This window comes from Colletes latitarsis, chromosome 3 (assembly GCF_051014445.1).
Source record: "Colletes latitarsis isolate SP2378_abdomen chromosome 3, iyColLati1, whole genome shotgun sequence".
NCBI classification, from domain to species: domain Eukaryota; kingdom Metazoa; phylum Arthropoda; class Insecta; order Hymenoptera; family Colletidae; genus Colletes; species Colletes latitarsis.
In genome coordinates, this window is record NC_135136.1 from 2881337 (window position 1) to 2908321 (window position 26985).

Sequence of the window (26985 nt, forward strand, 5' to 3'; positions counted from 1 at the left end):
ACCCAGGAGCTGTTCAACAAGTACGTAAAGAATGCGAAATTATGTGTCTGATGAGGGCAAATCCCAGGCCTATCCTAGACCTAACATGCGTTATCTTCTAAAATATCGATCGAAACCAGGTTTAATGGACTGTTTCCGTGTGGTACCACATTACTACGTGATCCAAACCAGAAAAAGCCCAGGATCTAGCCATGAAGTATGAAAAATATGCGAAAGTATGAGCCTGATGAGGGCGAATCCCAGACTTATCCCAGACCTAACTTGCGTTATCCTCTAAAATATTGATCGAAACCAGGGTTAATCGACTGTTTCAGTGAGGTACTACATTACTACGTGATGCAATCCAGAAATAGCCCAGGATCTGGCCATGAAGTATTAGAAATATGCGAAAGTTTGAGCCTGATGAGGGCAAATCCTAGACCTTACCCTGACGTAACATGCGTTATCCTCTAAAATATTTATCAAGACCAGGTTAAATGGACTGTTTCAGTGTGGTACCACTTTACTACGCGATCCAAAGCAGAAAAAACCGTCGATCAGGTCAACATGTATGTTAAAACTGCGAAAGTATGACCCTGATGAGGGCAAATCCCAGGCCTAACCTAGACCTAACATGCGTTATCCTCAAAAATATTGATCGAAACCAGGTTTAATCAACAGTTTCAGTGTGGTACCACATTACTACGTGATCCAAACCAGAAAAAAACCCAGGAGCTGTTCAACAAGTACGTAAAGAATGCGAAATTATGTGTCTGATGAGGGCAAATCCCAGGCCTATCCTAGACCTAACATGCGTTATCTTCTAAAATATCGATCGAAACCAGGTTTAATGGACTGTTTCCGTGTGGTACCACATTACTACGTGATCCAAACCAGAAAAAGCCCAGGATCTAGCCATGAAGTATGAAAAATATGCGAAAGTATGAGCCTGATGAGGGCAAATCCTAGACCTATCCCAGACCTAACATGCGTTATCCTCTAAAATATTCATCGGAACCAGGTTTAATGGACTGTTTCAGTGTGGTACCACATTACTACGTGATCCAAACCAGAAAAAAACCCAGGATCTGTTCAAGAAGTATGTGAAAAACGCGAAAGTATGAGCCTGATGAGGGCGAATCCCAGACCTATCCCAGACCTAAATTGCGCTATCCTCCAAAATATTGACCGAAACCAGGTTTAATGGACTGTTTCAGTGTGGTTACACTTTACTACGCGATCCAAAGCAGAAAAAACCGTCGATCAGGTCAACATGTATGTTAAAACTGCGAAAGTATGACCCTGATGAGGGCAAATCCCAGGCCTAACCTAGACCTAACATGCGTTATCCTCAAAAATATTGATCGAAACCAGGTTTAATCACCAGTTTCAGTGTGGTACCACATTACTACGTGATCCAAACCAGAAAAAAACCCAGGAGCTGTTCAACAAGTATGTGAAAAACGCGAAAGTATGACCCTGATGAGGGCAAATCCCAGGCCTAACCTAGACCTAACATGCATTATCCTCTAAAATATTGATCGAAACCAGGTTTAATGGACTGTTTCAGTGTGGTACCACATTACTATGTGTTCCAAACCAGAAAAAACCCAGGATCTGTTCAAGAAGTATGTGAAAAACGCGAAAGTATGAGCCTGATGAGGGCGAATCCCAGACCTATCCCAGACCTAACATGCATTATCCTCTAAAATATTGATCGAAACCAGGTTTAATGGACTGTTTCAGTGTGGTACCACATTGTTATGTGTTCCAAACCAGAAAAAACCCAGGATCTGTTCAACGAGTATGTGAAGTGTGCGAAAGTATGAGTCTGATGATGTCAAATCCCAGGCCTAACCTAGACCTAACTTGCGTTATCCTCTAAAATATTGTTCGAAACCAGGGTTAATCGACTGTTTCAGTGTGGTACCACATTACTACGTGATCCAAACCAAAAAAAAACCCAGTATCTGTTCAACAAGTATGTGAAAAACGCGAAAGTATGACCCTGATGAGGGCAAATCCCAGGCCTAACCTAGACCTAACATGCATTATCCTCTAAAATATTGATCGAAACCAGGTTTAATGGACTGTTTCAGTGTGGTACCACATTACTATGTGTTCCAAACCAGAAAAAACCCAGGATCTGTTCAAGAAGTATGTGAAAAACGCGAAAGTATGAGCCTGATGAGGGCGAATCCCAGACCTATCCCAGACCTAACATGCATTATCCTCTAAAATATTGATCGAAACCAGGTTTAATGGACTGTTTCAGTGTGGTACCACATTACTACGTGAACCAAACCAGAAAAAACCCAGGATCCGCTCAACAAGTATGTGAAAAACGCGAAAGTATGAGTCTGATGAGGTCAAATCCCAGGCCTAACCTAGACCTAACTTGCGTTATCCTCTAAAATATTGTTCGAAACCAGGGTTAATCGACTGTTTCAGTGTGGTACCACATTACTACGCGTTCCAAACCAAAAAAAACCCAGTATCTGTTCAACAAGTATGTGAAAAACGCGAAAGTATGACCCTGATGAGGGCAAATCCCAGGCCTAACCTAGACCTAACATGCATTTTCCTCTAAAATATTGATCGAAACCAGGTTTAATGGACTGTTTCAGTGTGGTACCACATTACTATGTGTTCCAAACCAGAAAAAACCCAGGATCTAGCCATGAAGTATTAGAAATATGCGAAAGTATGAGCCTGATGAGGGCAAATCCTAGACCTTACCCTGACGTAACATGCGTTATCCTCTAAAATATTTATCAAGACCAGGTTTAATGAACTGTTTCAGTGTGGTACCACATTACTATGTGTTCCAAACCAGAAAAAACCCAGGATCTGTTCAAGAAGTATGTGAAAAACGCGAAAGTATGAGCCTGATGAGGGCGAATCCCAGACCTATCCCAGACCTAACATGCATTATCCTATAAAATATTGATCGAAACCAGGTTTAATGGACTGTTTCAGTGTGGTACCACATTACTACGTGAACCAAACCAGAAAAAACCCAGGATCCGCTCAACAAGTATGTGAAAAACGCGAAAGTATGAGTCTGATGAGGTCAAATCCCAGGCCTAACCTAGACCTAACTTGCGTTATCCTCTAAAATATTGTTCGAAACCAGGGTTAATCGACTGTTTCAGTGTGGTACCACATTACTACGTGATCCAAACCAAAAAAAAACCCAGTATCTGTTCAACAAGTATGTGAAAAACGCGAAAGTATGACCCTGATGAGGGCAAATCCCAGGCCTAACCTAGACCTAACATGCATTTTCCTCTAAAATATTGATCGAAACCAGGTTTAATGGACTGTTTCAGTGTGGTACCACATTACTATGTGTTCCAAACCAGAAAAAACCCGGGATCTAGCCATGAAGTATTAGAAATATGCGAAAGTATGAGCCTGATGAGGGCAAATCCTAGACCTTACCCTGACGTAACATGCGTTATCCTCTAAAATATTTATCAAGACCAGGTTTAATGGACTGTTTCAGTGTGGTACCACATTACTATGTGTTCCAAACCAGAAAAAACCCAGGATCTGTTCAAGAAGTATGTGAAAAACGCGAAAGTATGAGCCTGATGAGGGCGAATCCCAGACCTATCCCAGACCTAACATGCATTATCCTCTAAAATATTGATCGAAACCAGGTTTAATGGACTGTTTCAGTGTGGTACCACTTTACTACGCGATCCAAAGCAGAAAAAACCGTCGATCAGGTCAACATGTATGTTAAAACTGCGAAAGTATGACCCTGATGAGGGCAAATCCCAGGCCTAACCTAGACCTAACATGCGTTATCCTCAAAAATATTGATCGAAACCAGGTTTAATCAACAGTTTCAGTGTGGTACCACAATACTACGTGATCCAAACCAGAAAAAAACCCTGGAGCTGTTCAACAAGTATGTGAAAAACGCGAAAGTATGACCCTGATGAGGGCAAATCCCAGGCCTAACCTAGACCTAACATGCATTATCCTCTAAAATATTGATCGAAACCAGGTTTAATGGACTGTTTCAGTGTGGTACCACATTACTATGTGTTCCAAACCAGAAAAAACCCAGGATCTGTTCAAGAAGTATGTGAAAAACGCGAAAGTATGACCCTGATGAGGGCAAATCCCAGGCCTAACCTAGACCTAACATGCATTATCCTCTAAAATATTGATCGAAACCAGGTTTAATGGACTGTTTCAGTGTGGTACCACATTACTATGTGTTCCAAACCAGAAAAAACCCAGGATCTGTTCAACGAGTATGTGAAGTGTGCGAAAGTATGAGTCTGATGAGGTCAAATCCCAGGCCTAACCTAGACCTAACTTGCGTTATCCTCTAAAATATTGTTCGAAACCAGGGTTAATCGACTGTTTCAGTGTGGTACCACATTACTACGTGATCCAAACCAAAAAAAAACCCAGTATCTGTTCAACAAGTATGTGAAAAACGCGAAAGTCTGACCCTGATGAGGGCAAATCCCAGGCCTAACATAGACCTAACATGCATTATCCTCTAAAATATTGATCGAAACCAGGTTTAATAGACTGTTTCAGTGTGGTACCACATTACTATGTGTTCCAAACCAGAAAAAACCCAGGATCTGTTCAAGAAGTATGTGAAAAACGCGAAAGTATGAGCCTGATGAGGGCGAATCCCAGACCTATCCCAGACCTAAATTGCGTTATCCTCCAAAATATTGATCGAAACCAGGTTTAATGGACTGTTTCAGTGTGGTACCACTTTACTACGCGATCCAAAGCAGAAAAAACCGTCGATCAGGTCAACATGTATGTTAAAACTGCGAAAGTATGACCCTGATGAGGGCAAATCCCAGGCCTAACCTAGACCTAACATGCGTTATCCTCAAAAATATTGATCGAAACCAGGTTTAATCAACAGTTTCAGTGTGGTACCACATTACTACGTAATCCAAACCAGAAAAAAACCCAGGAGCTGTTCAACAAGTACGTAAAGAATGCGAAATTATGTGTCTGATGAGGGCAAATCCCAGGCCTATCCTAGACCTAACATGCATTATCTTCTAAAATATCGATCGAAACCAGGTTTAATGGACTGTTTCCGTGTGGTACCACATTACTACGTGATCCAAACCAGAAAAAGCCCAGGATCTAGCCATGAAGTATGAAAAATATGCGAAAGTATGAGCCTGATGAGGGCAAATCCTAGACCTATCCCAGACCTAACATGCGTTATCCTCTAAAATATTCATCGAAACCAGGTTTAATGGACTGTTTCAGTGTGGTACCACATTACTACGTGATCCAAACCAGAAAAAACCGAGGATCTGTTCAACAAGTATGTGAAAAACGCGAAAGTATGAGCCTGATGAGGGCGAATCCCAGACTTGTCCCAGACCTAACTTGCGTTATCATCTAAAATATTGATCGAAAACAGGTTTAATCGACTGTTTCAGTGTGGTACCACATTACTACGTGATCCAAACCAGAAAAAAACCCAGGATCTTGTCAACGAGTATGAGAAGTGTGCGAAAGTACGAGTCTGATGAGGGCAAATCCCAGACCCGTCCCAGACCTAACATGCGTTATCCTCTAAAATATTTATCAAGACCAGGTTTAATTGAATGTTTCAGTGTGGTACCACATTACTACGTGAACCAAGCCAGAAAAAAACCCTGTATCTGTTCAACAAGTATGTGGAAAATGCGAAAGTATGATCCTGACGAGGGCAAATCCTAGACCTAACCCAGACCGAACATGCGTTATCCTCAAAAATATTGATCGAAACCAGGTTTAATGGACTGTTTCAGTGTGGTACCACATTACTACGTGATCGAAACTAGAAAAAACCCAGGATCTGTTCAACGAGTATGTGAAGTGTGCGAAAGTATGAGTCTGATGAGGTCAAATCCCAGGCCTAACCTAGACCTAACATGTGTTATCCTCTAAAATATTGATCGAAACCAGGGTTAATCGACTGTTTCAGTGAGGTACTACATTACTACGTGATGCAATCCAGAAATAGCCCAGGATCTAGCCATGAAGTATTAGAAATATGCGAAAGTATGAGCCTGATGAGGGCAAATCCTAGACCTTACTCTGACGTAACATGCGTTATCCTCTAAAATATTTATCAAGACCAGGTTAAATGGACTGTTTCAGTGTGGTACCACATTACTATGTGTTCCAAACCAGAAAAAACCCAGGATCTGTTCAACGAGTATGTGAAGTGTGCGAAAGTATGAGTCTGATGAGGTCAAATCCCAGGCCTAACCTAGACCTAACTTGCGTTATCCTCTAAAATATTGTTCGAAACCAGGGTTAATCGACTGTTTCAGTGTGGTACCACATTACTACGTGATCCAAACCAAAAAAAAACCCAGTATCTGTTCAACAAGTATGTGAAAAACGCGAAAGTATGACCCTGATGAGGGCAAATCCCAGGCCTAACCTAGACCTAACATGCATTATCCTCTAAAATATTGATCGAAACCAGGTTTAATGGACTGTTTCAGTGTGGTACCACATTACTATGTGTTCCAAACCAGAAAAAACCCAGGATCTGATCAAGAAGTATGTGAAAAACGCGAAAGTATGAGCCTGATGAGGGCGAATCCCAGACCTATCCCAGACCTAAATTGCGTTATCCTCCAAAATATTGATCGAAACCAGGCTTAATGGACTGTTTCAGTGTGGTACCACTTTACTACGCGATCCAAAGCAGAAAAAACCGTCGATCAGGTCAACATGTATGTTAAAACTGCGAAAGTATGACCCTGATGAGGGCAAATCCCAGGCCTAACCTAGACCTAACACGCGTTATCCTCAAAAATATTGATCGAAACCAGGTTTAATCAACAGTTTCAGTGTGGTACCACATTACTGCGTGATCCAAACCAGAAAAAAACCCAGGAGCTGTTCAACAAGTACGTAAAGAATGCGAAATTATGTGTCTGATGAGGGCAAATCCCAGGCCTATCCTAGACCTAACATGCGTTATCTTCTAAAATATCGATCGAAACCAGGTTTAATGGACTGCTTCCGTGTGGTACCACATTACTACGTGATCCAAACCAGAAAAAGCCCAGGATCTAGCCATGAAGTATGAAAAATATGCGAAAGTATGAGCCTGATGAGGGCAAATCCTAGACCTATCCCAGACCTAACATGCGTTATCCTCTAAAATATTCATCGGAACCAGGTTTAATGGACTGTTTCAGTGTGGTACCACATTACTACGTGATCCAAACCAGAAAAAACCGAGGATCTGTTCAACAAGTATGTGAGAAACGCGAAAGTATGAGCCTGATGAGGGCGAATCCCAGACTTATCCCAGACCTAACTTGCGTTATCATCTAAAATATTGATCGAAACCAGGTTTAATCGACTGTTTCAGTGTGGTACCACATTACTACGTGATCCAAACCAGAAAAAAACCCAGGATCTTGTCAACGAGTATGAGAAGTGTGCGAAAGTATGAGTCTGATGAGGGCAAATCCCAGACCTGTCCCAGACCTAACTTGCGTTATCCTCTAAAATATTGATCGAAACCTGGTTTAATTGACTGTTTCGGTGCGGTACCACACTACTACGTGATCCAAACCAGAAAAAAACCCAGGATCTGTTCAAGAAGTATGTGAAAAACGCGAAAGTATGACCCTGATGAGGGCAAATCCCAGGCCTAACCTAGACCTAACATGCATTATCCTCTAAAATATTGATCGAAACCAGGTTTAATGGACTGTTTCAGTGTGGTACCACATTACTATGTGTTCCAAACCAGAAAAAACCCAGGATCTGTTCAAGAAGTATGTGAAAAACGCGAAAGTATGAGCCTGATGAGGGCGAATCCCAGACCTATCCCAGGCCTAACATGCATTATCCTCTAAAATATTGATCGAAACCAGGGTTAATGGACTGTTTCAGTGTGGTACCACATTACTACGTGAACCAAACCAGAAAAAACCCAGGATCCGCTCAACAAGTATGTGAAGAATGCGAAAGTATGAGTCTGATGAGTGAAAATCCCAGACCTAACCTAGACCTAACATGCGTTGTCCTCAAAAATATTGACCGAAACCAGGTTTAACCAACAGTTTCAGTGTGGTACCACATTACTACGTGATCCAAACCAGAAAAAAACCCAGGAGCTGTTCAACAAGTATGTGAAAAACGCGAAAGTATGAGTCTGATGAGGTCAAATCCCAGGCCTAACCTAGACCTAACTTGCGTTATCCTCTAAAATATTGTTCGAAACCAGGGTTAATCGACTGTTTCAGTGTGGTACCACATTACTACGTGATCCAAACCAAAAAAAAACCCAGTATCTGTTCAAGAAGTATGTGAAAAACGCGAAAGTATGACCCTGATGAGGGCAAATCCCAGGCCTAACCTAGACCTAACATGCATTATCCTCTAAAATATTGATCGAAACCAGGTTTAATGGACTGTTTCAGTGTGGTACCACATTACTATGTGTTCCAATCCAGAAAAAACCCAGGATCTGTTCAAGAAGTATGTGAAAAACGCGAAAGTATGAGCCTGATGAGGGCGAATCCCAGACCTATCCCAGACCTAAATTGCGTTATCCTCCAAAATATTGATCGAAACCAGGTTTAATGGACTGTTTCAGTGTGGTACCACTTTACTACGCGATCCAAAGCAGAAAAAACCGTCGATAAGGTCAACGTGTATGTTAAAACTGCGAAAGTATGACCCTGATGAGGGCAAATCCCAGGCCTAACCTAGACCTAACATGCGTTATCCTCAAAAATATTGATCGAAACCAGGTTTAATCAACAGTTTCAGTGTGGTACCACATTACTACGTGATCCAAACCAGAAAAAAACCCAGGAGCTGTTCAACAAGTACGTAAAGAATGCGAAATTATGTGTCTGATGAGGGCAAATCCCAGGCCTATCCTAGACCTAACATGCGTTATCTTCTAAAATATCGATCGAAACCAGGTTTAATGGACTGTTTCCGTGTGGTACCACATTACTACGTGATCCAAACCAGAAAAAGCCCAGGATCTAGCCATGAAGTATGAAAAATATGCGAAAGTATGAGCCTGATGAGGGCAAATCCTAGACCTATCCAAGACCTAACATGCGTTATCCTCTAAAATATTCATCGGAACCAGGTTTAATGGACTGTTTCAGTGTGGTACCACATTACTACGTGATCCAAACCAGAAAAAACCGAGGATCTGTTCAACAAGTATGTGAAAAACGCGAAAGTATGAGCCTGATGAGGGCGAATCCCAGACTTATCCCAGACCTAACTTGCGTTATCATCTAAAATATTGATCGAAACCAGGTTTAATCGACTGTTTCAGTGTGGTACCACATTACTACGTGATCCAAACCAGAAAAAAACCCAGGATCTTGTCAACGAGTATGAGAAGTGTGCGAAAGTATGAGTCTGATGAGGGCAAATCCCAGACCTGTCCCAGACCTAACATGCGTTATCCTCTAAAATATTTATCAAGACCAGGTTTAATTGAATGTTTCAGTGTGGTACCACATTACTACGTGAACCAACCCAGAAAAAACCCTGTATCTGTTCAACAAGTATGTGGAAAATGCGAAAGTATGATCCTGACGAGGGCAAATCCTAGACCTAACCCAGACCTAACATGCGTTATCCTCAAAAATATTGATCGAAACCAGGTTTAATGGACTGTTTCAGTGTGGTACCACATTACTACGTGATCCAAACTAGAAAAAACCCAGGATCTGTTCAACGAGTATGTGAAGTGTGCGAAAGTATGAGTCCGATGAGGTCAAATCCCAGGCCTAACCTAGACCTAACATGTGTTATCCTCTAAAATATTGATCGAAACCAGGGTTAATCGACTGTTTCAGTGAGGTACTACATTACTACGTGATGCAATCCAGAAATAGCCCAGGATCTAGCCATGAAGTATTAGAAATATGCGAAAGTATGAGCCTGATGAGGGCAAATCCTAGACCTTACCCTGACGTAACATGCGTTATCCTCTAAAATATTTATCAAGACCAGGTTAAATGGACTGTTTCAGTGTGGTACCACATTACTATGTGTTCCAAACCAGAAAAAACCCAGGATCTGTTCAACGAGTATGTGAAGTGTGCGAAAGTATGAGTCTGATGAGGTCAAATCCCAGGCCAAACCTAGACCTAACTTGCGTTATCCTCTAAAATATTGTTCGAAACCAGGGTTAATCGACTGTTTCAGTGTGGTACAACATTACTACGTGACCCAAACCAAAAAAAAACCCAGTATCTGTTCAACAAGTATGTGAAAAACGCGAAAGTATGACCCTGATGAGGGCAAATCCCAGGCCTAACCTAGACCTAACATGCATTATCCTCTAAAATATTGATCGAAACCAGGTTTAATGGACTGTTTCAGTGTGGTACCACATTACTATGTGTTCCAAACCAGAAAAAACCCAGGATCTGTTCAAGAAGTATGTGAAAAACGCGAAAGTATGAGCCTGATGAGGGCGAATCCCAGACCTATCCCAGACCTAAATTGCGTTATCCTCCAAAATATTGATCGAAACCAGGTTTAATGGACTGTTTCAGTGTGGTACCACTTTACTACGCGATCCAAAGCAGAAAAAACCGTCGATAAGGTCAACATGTATGTTAAAACTGCGAAAGTATGACCCTGATGAGAGCAAATCCCAGGCCTAACCTAGACCTAACATGCGTTATCCTCAAAAATATTGATCGAAACCAGGTTTAATCAACAGTTTCAGTGTGGTACCACATTACTACGTGATCCAAACCAGAAAAAAACCCAGGAGCTGTTCAACAAGTACGTAAAGAATGCGAAATTATGTGTCTGATGAGGGCAAATCCCAGGCCTATCCTAGACCTAACATGCGTTGTCTTCTAAAATATCGATCGAAACCAGGTTTAATGGACTGTTTCCGTGTGGTACCACATTACTACGTGATCCAAACCAGAAAAAGCCCAGGATCTAGCCATGAAGTATGAAAAATATGCGAAAGTATGAGCCTGATGAGGGCAAATCCTAGACCTATCCCAGACCTAACATGCGTTATCCTCTAAAATATTCATCGGAACCAGGTTTAATGGACTGTTTCAGTGTGGTACCACATTACTACGTGATCCAAACCAGAAAAAACCGAGGATCTGTTCAACAAGTATGTGAAAAACGCGAAAGTATGAGCCTGATGAGGGCGAATCCCAGACTTATCCCAGACCTAACTTGCGTTATCATCTAAAATATTGATCGAAACCAGGTTTAATCGACTGTTTCAGTGTGGTACCACATTACTACGTGATCCAAACCAGAAAAAAACCCAGGATCTTGTCAACGAGTATGAGAAGTGTGCGAAAGTATGAGTCTGATGAGGGCAAATCCCAGACCTGTCCCAGACCTAACTTGCGTTATCCTCTAAAATATTGATCGAAACCTGGTTTAATTGACTGTTTCGGTGCGGTACCACACTACTACGTGATCCAAACCAGAAAAAAACCCAGGATCAGTTCAAGAAGTATGTGAAAAACGCGAAAGTATGAGCCTGATGAGGGCGAATCCCAGACCTATCCAGACCTAAATTGCGTTATCCTCCAAAATATTGATCGAAACCAGGTTTAATGGACTGTTTCAGTGTGGTACCACTTTACTACGCGATCCAAAGCAGAAAAAACCGTCGATCAGGTCAACATGTATGTTAAAACTGCGAAAGTATGACCCTGATGAGGGCAAATCCCAGGCCTAACCTAGACCTAACATGCGTTATCCTCAAAAATATTGATCGAAACCAGGTTTAATCAACAGTTTCAGTGTGGTACCACATTACTACGTGATCCAAACCAGAAAAAAACCCAGGAGCTGTTCAACAAGTATGTGAAAAACGCGAAAGTATGACCCTGATGAGGGCAAATCCCAGGCCTAACCTAGACCTAACATGCATTATCCTCTAAAATATTGATCGAAACCAGGTTTAATGGACTGTTTCAGTGTGGTACCACATTACTATGTGTTCCAAACCAGAAAAAACCCAGGATCTGTTCAAGAAGTATGTGAAAAACGCGAAAGTATGAGCCTTATGAGGGCGAATCCCAGACCTATCCCAGACCTAACATGCATTATCCTCTAAAATATTGATCGAAACCAGGTTTAATGGACTGTTTCAGTGTGGTACCACATTACTATGTGTTCCAAACCAGAAAAAACCCAGGATCTGTTCAACGAGTATGTGAAGTGTGCGAAAGTGTGAGTCTGATGATGTCAAATCCCAGGCCTAACCTAGACCTAACTTGCGTTATCCTCTAAAATATTGTTCGAAACCAGGGTTAATCGACTGTTTCAGTGTGGTACCACATTACTACGTGATCCAAACCAAAAAAATACCCAGTATCTGTTCAACAAGTATGTGAAAAACGCGAAAGTATGACCCTGATGAGGGCAAATCCCAGGCCTAACCTAGACCTAACATGCATTATCCTCTAAAATATTGATCGAAACCAGGTTTAATGGACTGTTTCAGTGTGGTACCACATTACTATGTGTTCCAAACCAGAAAAAACCCAGGATCTGTTCAAGAAGTATGTGAAAAACGCGAAAGTATGAGCCTGATGAGGGCGAATCCCAGACCTATCCCAGACCTAACATGCATTATCCTCTAAAATATTGATCGAAAACAGGGTTAATGGACTGTTTCAGTGTGGTACCACATTACTACGTGAACCAAACCAGAAAAAACCCAGGATCCGCTCAACAAGTATGTGAAGAATGCGAAAGTATGAGTCTGATGAGTGAAAATCCCAGACCTAACCTAGACCTAACATGCGTTATCCTCAAAAATATTGATCGAAACCAGGTTTAATCAACAGTTTCAGTGTGGTACCACATTACTACGTGATCCAAACCAGAAAAAAACCCAGGAGCTGTTCAACAAGTATGTGAAAAACGCGAAAGTATGAGTCTGATGAGGTCAAATCCCAGGCCTAACCTAGACCTAACTTGCGTTATCCTCTAAAATATTGTTCGAAACCAGGGTTAATCGACTGTTTCAGTGTGGTACCACATTACTACGTGATCCAAACCAAAAAAAAACCCAGTATCTGTTCAAGAAGTATGTGAAAAACGCGAAAGTATGACCCTGATGAGGGCAAATCCCAGGCCTAACCTAGACCTAACATGCATTATCCTCTAAAATATTGATCGAAACCAGGTTTAATGGACTGTTTCAGTGTGGTACCACATTACTATGTGTTCCAAACCAGAAAAAACCCAGGATCTGTTCAAGAAGTATGTGAAAAACGCGAAAGTATGAGCCTGATGAGGGCGAATCCCAGACCTATCCCAGACCTAAATTGCGTTATCCTCCAAAATATTGATCGAAACCAGGTTTAATGGACTGATCCAGTGTGGTACCACTTTACTACGCTATCCAAAGCAGAAAAAACCGTCGATCAGGTCAACATGTATGTTAAAACTGCGAAAGTATGACCCTGATGAGGGCAAATCCCAGGCCTAACCTAGACCTAACATGCGTTATTCTCAAAAATATTGATCGAAACCAGGTTTAATCAACAGTTTCAGTGTGGTACCACATTACTACGTGATCCAAACCAGAAAAAAACCCAGGAGCTGTTCAACAAGTACGTAAAGAATGCGAAATTATGTGTCTGATGAGGGCAAATCCCAGGCCTATCCTAGACCTAACATGCGTTATCTTCTAAAATATCGATCGAAAGCAGGTTTAATGGACTGTTTCCGTGTGGTACCACATTACTACGTGATCCAAACCAGAAAAAGCCCAGGATCTAGCCATGAAGTATGAAAAATATGCGAAAGTATGAGCCTGATGAGGGCAAATCCTAGACCTATCCCAGACCTAACATGCGTTATCCTCTAAAATATTCATCGAAACCAGGTTTAATGGACTGTTTCAGTGTGGTACCACATTACTACGTGATCCAAACCAGAAAAAACCGAGGATCTGTTCAACAAGTATGTGAAAAACGCGAAAGTATGAGCCTGATGAGGGCGAATCCCAGACTTATCCCAGACCTAACTTGCGTTATCATCTAAAATATTGATCGAAACCAGGTTTAATCGACTGTTTCAGTGTGGTACCACATTACTACGTGATCCAAACCAGAAAAAAACCCAGGATCTTGTCAACGAGTATGAGAAGTGTGCGAAAGTATGAGTCTGATGAGGGCAAATCCCAGACCTGTCCCAGACCTAACATGCGTTATCCTCTAAAATATTTATCAAGACCAGGTTTAATTGAATGTTTCAGTGTGGTACCACATTACTACGTGAACCAACCCAGAAAAAACCCTGTATCTGTTCAACAAGTATGTGGAAAATGCGAAAGTATGATCCTGACGAGGGCAAATCCTAGACCTAACCCAGACCTAACATGCGTTATCCTCAAAAATATTGATCGAAACCAGGTTTAATGGACTGTTTCAGTGTGGTACCACATTACTACGTGATCCAAACTAGAAAAAACCCAGGATCTGTTCAACGAGTATGTGAAGTGTGCGAAAGTATGAGTCCGATGAGGTCAAATCCCAGGCCTAACCTAGACCTAACATGTGTTATCCTCTAAAATATTGATCGAAACCAGGGTTAATCGACTGTTTCAGTGAGGTACTACATTACTACGTGATGCAATCCAGAAATAGCCCAGGATCTAGCCATGAAGTATTAGAAATATGCGAAAGTATGAGCCTGATGAGGGCAAATCCTAGACCTTACCCTGACGTAACATGCGTTATCCTCTAAAATATTTATCAAGACCAGGTTAAATGGACTGTTTCAGTGTGGTACCACATTACTATGTGTTCCAAACCAGAAAAAACCCAGGATCTGTTCAACGAGTATGTGAAGTGTGCGAAAGTATGAGTCTGATGAGGTCAAATCCCAGGCCTAACCTAGACCTAACTTGCGTTATCCTCTAAAATATTGTTCGAAACCAGGGTTAATCGACTGTTTCAGTGTGGTACAACATTACTACGTGATCCAAACCAAAAAAAAACCCAGTATCTGTTCAACAAGTATGTGAAAAACGCGAAAGTATGACCCTGATGAGGGCAAATCCCAGGCCTAACCTAGACCTAACATGCATTATCCTCTAAAATATTGATCGAAACCAGGTTTAATGGACTGTTTCAGTGTGGTACCACATTACTATGTGTTCCAAACCAGAAAAAACCCAGGATCTGTTCAAGAAGTATGTGAAAAACGCGAAAGTATGAGCCTGATGAGGGCGAATCCCAGACCTATCCCAGACCTAAATTGCGTTATCCTCCAAAATATTGATCGAAACCAGGTTTAATGGACTGTTTCAGTGTGGTACCACTTTACTACGCGATCCAAAGCAGAAAAAACCGTCGATAAGGTCAACATGTATGTTAAAACTGCGAAAGTATGACCCTGATGAGAGCAAATCCCAGGCCTAACCTAGACCTAACATGCGTTATCCTCAAAAATATTGATCGAAACCAGGTTTAATCAACAGTTTCAGTGTGGTACCACATTACTACGTGATCCAAACCAGAAAAAAACCCAGGAGCTGTTCAACAAGTACGTAAAGAATGCGAAATTATGTGTCTGATGAGGGCAAATCCCAGGCCTATCCTAGACCTAACAAGGGTTGTCTTCTAAAATATCGATCGAAACCAGGTTTAATGGACTGTTTCCGTGTGGTACCACATTACTACGTGATCCAAACCAGAAAAAGCCCAGGATCTAGCCATGAAGTATGAAAAATATGCGAAAGTATGAGCCTGATGAGGGCAAATCCTAGACCTATCCCAGACCTAACATGCGTTATCCTCTAAAATATTCATCGGAACCAGGTTTAATGGACTGTTTCAGTGTGGTACCACATTACTACGTGATCCAAACCAGAAAAAACCGAGGATCTGTTCAACAAGTATGTGAAAAACGCGAAAGTATGAGCCTGATGAGGGCGAATCCCAGACTTATCCCAGACCTAACTTGCGTTATCATCTAAAATATTGATCGAAACCAGGTTATTCGACTGTTTCAGTGTGGTACCACATTACTACGTGATCCAAACCAGAAAAAAACCCAGGATCTTGTCAACGAGTATGAGAAGTGTGCGAAAGTATGAGTCTGATGAGGGCAAATCCCAGACCTGTCCCAGACCTAACTTGCGTTATCCTCTAAAATATTGATCGAAACCTGGTTTAATTGACTGTTTCGGTGCGGTACCACACTACTACGTGATCCAAACCAGAAAAAAACCCAGGATCAGTTCAAGAAGTATGTGAAAAACGCGAAAGTATGAGCCTGATAAGGGCGAATCCCAGACCTATCCAGACCTAAATTGCGTTATCCTCCAAAATATTGATCGAAACCAGGTTTAATGGACTGTTTCAGTGTGGTACCACTTTACTACGCGATCCAAAGCAGAAAAAACCGTCGATCAGGTCAACATGTATGTTAAAACTGCGAAAGTATGACCCTGATGAGGGCAAATCCCAGGCCTAACCTAGACCTAACATGCGTTATCCTCAAAAATATTGATCGAAACCAGGTTTAATCAACAGTTTCAGTGTGGTACCACATTACTACGTGATCCAAACCAGAAAAAAACCCAGGAGCTGTTCAACAAGTATGTGAAAAACGCGAAAGTATGACCCTGATGAGGGCAAATCCCAGGCCTAACCTAGACCTAACATGCATTATCCTCTAAAATATTGATCGAAACCAGGTTTAATGGACTGTTTCAGTGTGGTACCACATTACTATGTGTTCCAAACCAGAAAAAACCCAGGATCCGCTCAACAAGTATGTGAAGAATGCGAAAGTATGAGTCTGATGATGTCAAATCCCAGGCCTAACCTAGACCTAACTTGCGTTATCCTCTAAAATATTGTTCGAAACCAGGGTTAATCGACTGTTTCAGTGTGGTACCACATTACTACGTGATCCAAACCAAAAAAATACCCAGTATCTGTTCAACAAGTATGTGAAAAACGCGAAAGTATGACCCTGATGAGGGCAAATCCCAGGCCTAACCTAGACCTAACATGCATTATCCTCTAAAATATTGATCGAAACCAGGTTTAATGGACTGTTTCAGTGTGGTACCACATTACTATGTGTTCCAAACCAGAAAAAACCCAGGATCTGTTCAAGAAGTATGTGAAAAACGCGAAAGTATGAGCCTGATGAGGGCGAATCCCAGACCTATCCCAGACCTAACATGCATTATCCTCTAAAATATTGATCGAAACCAGGTTTAATGGACTGTTTCAGTGTGGTACCACATTACTATGTGTTCCAAACCAGAAAAAACCCAGGATCTGTTCAAGAAGTATGTGAAAAACGCGAAAGTATGAGCCTTATGAGGGCGAATCCCAGACCTATCCCAGACCTAACATGCATTATCCTCTAAAATATTGATCGAAACCAGGTTTAATGGACTGTTTCAGTGTGGTACCACATTACTATGTGTTCCAAACCAGAAAAAACCCAGGATCTGTTCAACGAGTATGTGAAGTGTGCGAAAGTGTGAGTCTGATGATGTCAAATCCCAGGCCTAACCTAGACCTAACTTGCGTTATCCTCTAAAATATTGTTCGAAACCAGGGTTAATCGACTGTTTCAGTGTGGTACCACATTACTACGTGATCCAAACCAAAAAAATACCCAGTATCTGTTCAACAAGTATGTGAAAAACGCGAAAGTATTACCCTGATGAGGGCAAATCCCAGGCCTAACCTAGACCTAACATGCATTATCCTCTAAAATATTGATCGAAACCAGGTTTAATGGACTGTTTCAGTGTGGTACCACATTACTATGTGTTCCAAACCAGAAAAAACCCAGGATCTGTTCAAGAAGTATGTGAAAAACGCGAAAGTATGAGCCTGATGAGGGCGAATCCCAGACCTATCCCAGACCTAACATGCATTATCCTCTAAAATATTGATCGAAAACAGGGTTAATGGACTGTTTCAGTGTGGTACCACATTACTACGTGAACCAAACCAGAAAAAACCCAGGATCCGCTCAACAAGTATGTGAAGAATGCGAAAGTATGAGTCTGATGAGTGAAAATCCCAGACCTAACCTAGACCTAACATGCGTTATCCTCAAAAATATTGATCGAAACCAGGTTTAATCAACAGTTTCAGTGTGGTACCACATTACTACGTGATCCAAACCAGAAAAAAACCCAGGAGCTGTTCAACAAGTACGTAAAGAATGCGAAATTATGTGTCTGATGAGGGCAAATCCCAGGCCTATCCTAGACCTAACATGCGTTATCTTCTAAAATATCGATCGAAAGCAGGTTTAATGGACTGTTTCCGTGTGGTACCACATTACTACGTGATCCAAACCAGAAAAAGCCCAGGATCTAGCCATGAAGTATGAAAAATATGCGAAAGTATGAGCCTGATGAGGGCAAATCCTAGACCTATCCCAGACCTAACATGCGTTATCCTCTAAAATATTCATCGAAACCAGGTTTAATGGACTGTTTCAGTGTGGTACCACATTACTACGTGATCCAAACCAGAAAAAACCGAGGATCTGTTCAACAAGTATGTGAAAAACGCGAAAGTATGAGCCTGATGAGGGCGAATCCCAGACTTATCCCAGACCTAACTTGCGTTATCATCTAAAATATTGATCGAAACCAGGTTTAATCGACTGTTTCAGTGTGGTACCACATTACTACGTGATCCAAACCAGAAAAAAACCCAGGATCTTGTCAACGAGTATGAGAAGTGTGCGAAAGTATGAGTCTGATGAGGGCAAATCCCAGACCTGTCCCAGACCTAACATGCGTTATCCTCTAAAATATTTATCAAGACCAGGTTTAATTGAATGTTTCAGTGTGGTACCACATTACTACGTGAACCAACCCAGAAAAAACCCTGTATCTGTTCAACAAGTATGTGAAAAATGCGAAAGTATGATCCTGACGAGGGCGAATCCTAGACCTAACCCAGACCTAACATGCGTTATCCTCTAAAATATTGTTCTAAACCAGGGTTAATCGACTGTTTCAGTGTGGTACCACATTACTACGTGATCCAAACTAGAAAAAACCCAGGATCTGTTCAACGAGTATGTGAAGTGTGCGAAAGTATGAGTCTGATGAGGTCAAATCCCAGGCCTAACCTAGACCTAACATGTGTTATCCTCTAAAATATTGATCGAAACCAGGGTTAATCGACTGTTTCAGTGAGGTACTACATTACTACGTGATGCAATCCAGAAATAGCCCAGGATCTAGCCATGAAGTATTAGAAATATGCGAAAGTATGAGCCTGATGAGGGCAAATCCTAGACCTTACCCTGACGTAACATGCGTTATCCTCTAAAATATTTATCAAGACCAGGTTTAATGGACTGTTTCCGTGTGGTACCACATTACTACGTAATCCTAACCAGAAATAGCCCAGGATCTAGCCATGAAGTATTAGAAATATGCGAAAGAATGAGCCTGATGAGAGCAAATCCCAGACCTAACCTAGACCTAACATGCGTTGTCCTCTAAAATATTGAGCGAAACCAGGTTTAATGGACTGTTTCAGTGTGGTACCACACTACTTCGTGATCCAAAACAGAAAAAACCCAGGATCCGTTCAACAAGTATGTGAAGAATGCGAAAGTATGAGTCTGATGAGTGAAAATCCGAGGCCTAACCTAGACCTAACATGCGTTATCCTCTAAAATATTGATCGAAACCTGGTTTAATCGACTGTTTCAGTGTGGTACCACATTACTATGTGATCCAAACCAGAAAATAACCCAGGATCTGTTCAACGAGTATGTGAAGTGTGCGAAAGTATGAGTCTGATGAGGTCAAATCCCAGACCTATCCCAGACCTAACTTGCGTTATCCTCTAAAATATTGTTCGAAACCAGGTTTAATCGTCTGTTTCAGTGTGGTACCACATTACTACGTGAACCAAACCAGAAAAAACCCAGGATCCGCTCAACAAGTATGTGAAGAATGCGAAAGTATGAGTCTGATGAGTGAAAATCCCAGACCTAACCTAGACCTAACATGCGTTATCCTCTAAAATATTGTTCGAAACCAGGTTTAATGGACTGTTTCAGTGTGGTACCACATTACTATGTGTTCCAAACCAGAAAAAACCCAGGATCTGTTCAAGAAGTATGTGAAAAACGCGAAAGTATGAGCCTGATGAGGGCGAATCCCAGACCTATCCCAGACCTAAATTGCGTTATCCTCCAAAATATTGATCGAAACCAGGTTTAATGGACTGTTTCAGTGTGGTACCACTTTACTACGCGATCCAAAGCAGAAAAAACCGTCGATCAGGTCAACATGTATGTTAAAACTGCGAAAGTATGACCCTGATGAGGGCAAATCCCAGGCCTAACCTAGACCTAACATGCGTTATCCTCAAAAATATTGATCGAAAGCAGGTTTAATCAACAGTTTCAGTGTGGTACCACATTACTACGTGATCCAAACCAGAAAAAAACCCAGGAGCTGTTCAACAAGTACGTAAAGAATGCGAAATTATGTGTCTGATGAGGGCAAATTCCAGGCCTATCCTAGACCTAACATGCGTTATCTTCTAAAATATTGATCGAAACCAGGTTTAATGGACTGTTTCCGTGTGGTACCACATTACTACGTGATCCAAACCAGAAAAAACCGAGGATCTGTTCAACAAGTATGTGAAAAACGCGAAAGTATGAGCCTGATGAGGGCGAATCCCAGACTTATCCCAGACCTAACTTGCGTTATCATCTAAAATATTGATCGAAACCAGGTTTAATCGACTGTTTCAGTGTGGTACCACATTACTACGTGATCCAAACCAGAAAAAAACCCAGGATCTTGTCAACGAGTATGAGAAGTGTGCGAAAGTATGAGTCTGATGAGGGCAAATCCCAGACCTGTCCCAGACCTAACATGCGTTATCCTCTAAAATATTTATCAAGACCAGGTTTAATTGAATGTTTCAGTGTGGTACCACATTACTACGTGAACCAACCCAGAAAAAACCCTGTATCTGTTCAACAAGTATGTGAAAAATGCGAAAGTATGATCCTGACGAGGGCAAATCCTAGACCTAACCCAGACCTAACATGCGTTATCCTCAAGAATATTGATCGAAACCAGGTTTAATGGACTGTTTCAGTGTGGTACCACATTACTACGTGATCCAAACCAGAAAAAACCCAGGATCTGTTCAACGAGTATGTGAAGTGTGCGAAAGTATGAGTCTGATGAGGTCAAATCCCAGGCCTAACCTAGACCTAACATGTGTTATCCTCTAAAATATTGATCGAAACCAGGGTTAATCGACTGTTTCAGTGAGGTACTACATTACTACGTGATGCAATCCAGAAATAGCCCAGGATCTAGCCATGAAGTATTAGAAATATGCGAAAGTATGAGCCTGATGAGGGCAAATCCTAGACCTTACCCTGACGTAACATGCGTTATCCTCTAAAATATTTATCAAGACCAGGTTTAATGGACTGTTTCAGTGTGGTACCACATTACTATGTGTTCCAAACCAGAAAAAACCCAGGATCTGTTCAACGAGTATGAGAAGTGTGCGAAAGTATGAGTCTGATGAGGGCAAATCCCAGACCTGTCCCAGACCTAACTTGCGTTATCCTCTAAAATATTGATCGAAACCTGGTTTAATTGACTGTTTCGGTGCGGTACCACACTACTACGTGATCCAAACCAGAAAAAAACCCAGGAGCTGTTCGACAAGTACGTAAAGAATGCGAAATTATGTGTCTGATGAGGGCAAATCCCAGGCCTATCCTAGACCTAACATGCGTTATCTTCTAAAATATCGATCGAAACCAGGTTTAATTGACTGTTTCCGTGTGGTACCACATTACTACGTGATACAATCCAGAAATAGCCCAGGATCTAGCCATGAAGTATGAGAAATATGCGAAAGTATAAGCCTGATGCGGGCAAATCCTAGACCTAACCCAGACCTAACATGCGTTATCCTCTAAAATATTTATCAAGACCAGGTTTAATTGAACGTTTCAGTGTGGTAACACATTACTACGTGAACCAAACCAGAAAAAACCCAGGATCCGTTCAACAAGTATGTGAAGTATGCGAAAGTATGAGTCTGATGAGTGAAAATCCCAGGGCTAACCTAGACCTAACATGCGTTATCCTCTAAAATATCGATCGAAACCAGGTTTAATTGACTGTTTCCGTGTGGTACCACATTACTACGTGATCCAAACCAGAAAAAGCCCAGAATCTGCCCATCAAGTATGAGAAATATGCGAAAGTACGAGCCTGATGCGGGCAAATCCTAGACCTAACCCAGACCTAACATGCGTTATCCTCTAAAATATTTATCAAGACCAGGTTTAATTGAACGTTTCAGTGTGGTAACACATTACTACGTGAACCAAACCAGAAAAAACCCAGGATCCGTTCAACAAGTATGTGAAGTATGCAAAAGTATGAGTCTGATGAGTGAAAATCCCAGGGCTAACCTAGACCTAACATGCGTTATCTTCTAAAATATCGATCGAAACCAGGTTTAATTGACTGTTTCCGTGTGGTACCACATTACTACGTGATCCAAACCAGAAAAAGCCCAGAATCTGCCCATCAAGTATGAGAAATATGCGAAAGTACGAGCCTGATGAGAGCAAATCCCAGAAATAACCTGGACCTAACATGAATTATTCTCTAAAATATTGATCGAAACCAGGTTTAATGGACTGTCTCAGTGTGGTCCCACATTACTAGGAGATCCAAGCCAGAAAAAACCCAGGATCTGTTCAACTCGAATGTGAAAAATGCGACAGTATGAGCCTGATGAGGGCAAATCCACAGACCTATCACAGACATAACTTGCGTTATCCTCTAAAATATTGATAGAAACCAGGTTTAATTGACAGTTTTAGTGTGGCACCACTTTACTACGTGATCCAAAGCAGAAAAAAACCTCGATGAGGTCAACATGTATGTTAAAACTGCGAAAGTATGACCCTGACAAGGGCATATCCCAGGCCTAACTTAGACCTAATATGCGTTATCCTCTAAAATATTGATCGAAACCAAGGTTAATCGACTGTTTCAGTGTGGTACCACATTACTACGTGATACAATCCAGAAATAGCCCAGGATCTAGCCATGAAGTATGAGAAATATGCGAAAGTATAAGCCTGATGCGGGCAAATCCTAGACCTAACCCAGACCTAACATGCGTTATCCTCTAAAATATTTATCAAGACCAGGTTTAATTGAACGTTTCAGTGTGGTAACACATTACTACGTGAACCAAACCAGAAAAAACCCAGGATCCGTTCAACAAGTATGTGAAGTATGCGAAAGTATGAGTCTGATGAGTGAAAATCCCAGGGCTAACCTAGACCTAACATGCGTTATCCTCTAAAATATTGACCCAAACCAGGTTTAATGGACTGCTTCAGTGTGGTACCACTTTACTACGTGATCCAAAGCAGAAAAAACCCTCGATCAGGTCAACATGTATGTTAAAACTGCGAAAGTATGACCCTGATAAGGGCAAATCCCAGGCCTAACCTAGACCTAACATGCGCTGTCCTCTAAAATATTGATCGAAACCAGGTTTAGTGGACTGTTTCAGTGTGGTACCACATTACTGCGCGATCCAATCCAGAAAAAACCCAGGATCTGTTCAACATGTATGTGAAAAATGCGAAAGTATGTCCCGGATGAGGGCAAATCCCACACCTATCCCAGACCTAAGTTGCGTTGTCCTCTAAAATATTGATGGAAACCAGGTTTAATTGACTATTTCAGTGTGGTACTACATTACTACGTGATGCAATCCAGAAAAAGCCCAGGATCAAGCCATCAAGTATGAGAAATATGCGAAAGAATGAGCCTGATGGGAGCAAATGCCAGACCAAATCTAGACCTAACATGAATTATTCTATAAAATATTGATCGAAACCAGGTTTAATGGACTGTTTCAGTGTGGTACCACATTACTACGTGACCCAAACCAGAAAAAACCCAGGATCAGTTCAACAAGTATGTGAAAAACGCGAAAGTATGAGCCTGATGAGGGCGAATCCCAGACCTATCCCAGACCTAACTTGCGTTATCCTCAAAAATATTGATCGAAACCAGGTTTAATTGACTGTTTCAGGGTGGTACCACATTACTACGTGATACAATCCAGAAATAGCCCAGGATCTAGCCATGATGTATGAGAAAGATGCGAAAGTATGAGCATGATGTGGGCAAATTCTAGACCTGACCCAGACCTAACATGCGTTATCCTCTAAAATATTTATCAAGACCAGGTTTTATTGAATGTTTCAGTGTGGTACCACATTACTACGTGAACCAAACCAGAAAAAGCCCAGGATCTAGCCATCAAGTATGAGAAATATCCCCTCAGGGGCTGCCAGCCTTTCAGCTGCAGTACGGGCTTAACGAACCCGGGGTACCCGAGTCATACACACACCGTAAGCCTCCCGTTGGTCGTCACAACGACCCATTCACAATTCCCTATTGGTTTTGTGAATGGTACGTGACGGCAGGAGGAACGGGGGTCTTGGCTTAACCGCCTGGGCCACGAGTATGGCGACTCTATAAAATCGCCCTCCAATCCTAAGCTATGGTGCGCGGCGATGGGATGCATGGTTGGGGGAGAAGGCCCAATCCCAAGCGACCACCTCCGGGGAACCTGCCGAACCCCCGGAGTATTAGGCTTACCCGGGTAAGGCGGCTCTGCCCGGGTGGACCTTTATTTCCGACCATCTCGTGGGATTTTTATGGACACAGAAAATAAAATGGGGATGGGGCGGGTTTTGTCGGTTGGGGAGGACGGAGACGGGGTTGGGGTTAGGGTGGCGGCGCTCGCGCCCCACTCAGCGCCAGGTCCGGCTTCGTGGAGGGTGGGGGAGGACGACGAGACGGCGTCGGTCTCGTCCTTCTCCTCCAGCACGAGCCACATAGGCTCTAAGAGGAAGAGGACGGGGCAGGCCGTCGTCGAGGTGGGCGGGGCGATGAGCCCGTCGGTGAGGCTGAGTTGCCTCAGGGACGAGGTGACCGAGGAGATATCGGAGAGGATCTCCTCGTCCCTGAGGCGGGTGGAGAAAGTCGCCGCTGCCTGCGCCTTTAAGGGGCAGAAAAGCGGTGGCGCGGAGGCCCTGAAGGCCGCGGCGGAGGAAATGAGGGAGGCGGCGCGGGAGCTCAGAGGGAGAAACGCCCGTCTGCAGCTCCTGTTGGAGGAGGAGCGACAGCGGAGGAGGAGGGCAGAGGCGCTGTGGAACAGCGCGGCCCTCCCTCCCATCCTCCCTCCTCCTCCACCGCCGCGTCCCTCGGCGGAGGTAAATAAGCGGAGTGCGGCGGCAGTGGTGCGGGGCACCGCGGGCCCCTCCACCCGCACTCCGCCCGTGAAGAAGTCCCCGTCCTCCTCAGAAGACGATCTTCTGAGGAGGATTGGGGACATGATTGATGGCAAGCTGGCCGCCTTCCGGGAGGAGCTCCTCGCCGGAAGAGCGGTCAGCAGGAAGGCGGTGCCTCCCCGACCTGTTCCGGTACAGTCGGGGAAGGCAAAGAAGGGCGGAGTGAAGGCTCCGCCCAGCGTTGCGGCACCAGGGCCCCGGGTCGCGACCCCCAAGGGGGGTGGTGTACCCGTGGTCGCGGTGGTCGCGTCCTCCACAGCACCCTCCCAAGGGGGGTGGCGTGGAGTGAGGTGGTGGGGCGGAAGGCGAAGCGGGCGGCGAGGAAGGCCTCGCAACCGCAGCCTCCGCCTCTGCCGCCGGCGGCCAAGGTAAAGGCCGCGAAGGTCGGGAAGGCACGACCAGGTCGTCCCCCAAAAACGGCAGCGGTGACGCTGACCGTTGCGCAGGGGGGCGACCAGACCCTCGCGGAGGCGATGCGGCTCGCCAGGGAGAATATCTCCCTGGAATAGCTGGGCATCGCCTCCGTGAGGGCGAAGAGGGCCGTGACCGGGGGTCTCTTGCTGGAGATCCCCGGTGCAGAAGGCGGCGCGAAGGCGGATCGTCTCGCCCAGAGGCTCCGGGAGCAGCTGGGCGAGCGAGGTGTCCGGGTCGCCCGGCCCACGAAGCGCACGGAGATGCGCGTTTGTGGGCTGGACGACTCGGTCAGCGCACAGGATGTGTCCCGTGCCCTTGCGAGGGCGGGGGACTGTCCTGTGGAGGACCTACGGATCGGAGAGATCCGCAGGTCGCCCTCCGGCCTCGGGTCGGTGTGGGCCCAGTGCCCCCTCTCCGCCGCCCGTAAGGTGGCGGAATCCGGGAGGGAGTTGGTGGGGTGGGTTTCGGCGCGAGTGGAAATCCTCGCGCCGCGCCCGCTCCAGTGTCACCGCTGCCTCGAATTGGGGCACGTGAGGCAGTGGTGCACCTCGCCGGTGGACCGCAGCGGTCAGTGTTACCGCTGCGGTGCCAAAGAGCACCGTGCGAGCCAGTGCTCGGCGGCCCCCCACTGCCCGCTGTGTGCGGACATGGGGAGGCCAGCCGATCACAGGGTGGGGAGCAAGAAGTGCTCCCCCCCCTCCCGGAAGGAGAGGAAGAGGCAGGCTGCACCGGCTCCGGTGCCGAGGGCGGTGGCATCGTCCTCCATGGAGGTGGACGGTGCTACGGGGACGGACGGCCGGGAGGAGGCTGGCGCGGCCATTAATTAATGCCGCCCCGCCTCCTCCTCCAGGCCAACCTCAACCACTGCCGCGCGGCACAGGACTTGATGTCCCAAGTCCTCGCGGAGTGGGGGGTTGGCCTGGCGGTCGCCGCCGAGCCGTACCGCGTCCCTGATCACCCTCATTGGGTGGGCGACGCGGACGGCTTGGTGGCGACGGTATGGGGAGGGGGCGACGGGTTCCCACCGTTCTCCTTCTTGGAGCGCGGTCGGGGATTCGTCGCCGTGGACTGGGGGGGAGTCGCTGTGGTGGGGTGCTACATTTCGCCCCGTAGCGGTCACGCTGCGTTCGAGCTGTACTTGGCCGAGGTCGCGGCATGCGTGCAGCGCTACGCGGCCCGGCCGGTGCTGGT